Genomic DNA, 428 nt, shown 5'->3' on the forward strand with positions numbered 1-428 from the left:
TCGTGGGTAGCTGGCGGGTGTCAGGCAACCCTGAGCTCCTGCTACCCCGGTGCTGATCCGGCCGGATGAGGCCTGTGGCCCTACTCCTCGGTTTATATCTTTAAACACTTTTAAATTCGTATTCCATAGACAGATAATTCCTAAATATTTTCTTTCTTCCTTTCCATGTTTCTGTATTTTTATATTCTTTGAGGACTGACTCTTACAAACCAAACTTACCTGATTTTGAACACTCTGCTCTGACATTTATTATTATTATTATTATATTTTTATTTATATTATTATTTTTATTATTATCATTATTATCAGTTATAACTCCCCACTGTGATCACCCCAGCATTTACAGTTTGTGGGAATGATGACATTTTTCTTAGAAGAAAACACACTTATCTACAAAAGCAATTATATTTCTTTCTGTAATTATGTTT

Source organism: Mus caroli, chromosome 19 (genome assembly GCF_900094665.2).
Source record: "Mus caroli chromosome 19, CAROLI_EIJ_v1.1, whole genome shotgun sequence".
Lineage (NCBI taxonomy): Eukaryota > Metazoa > Chordata > Mammalia > Rodentia > Muridae > Mus > Mus caroli.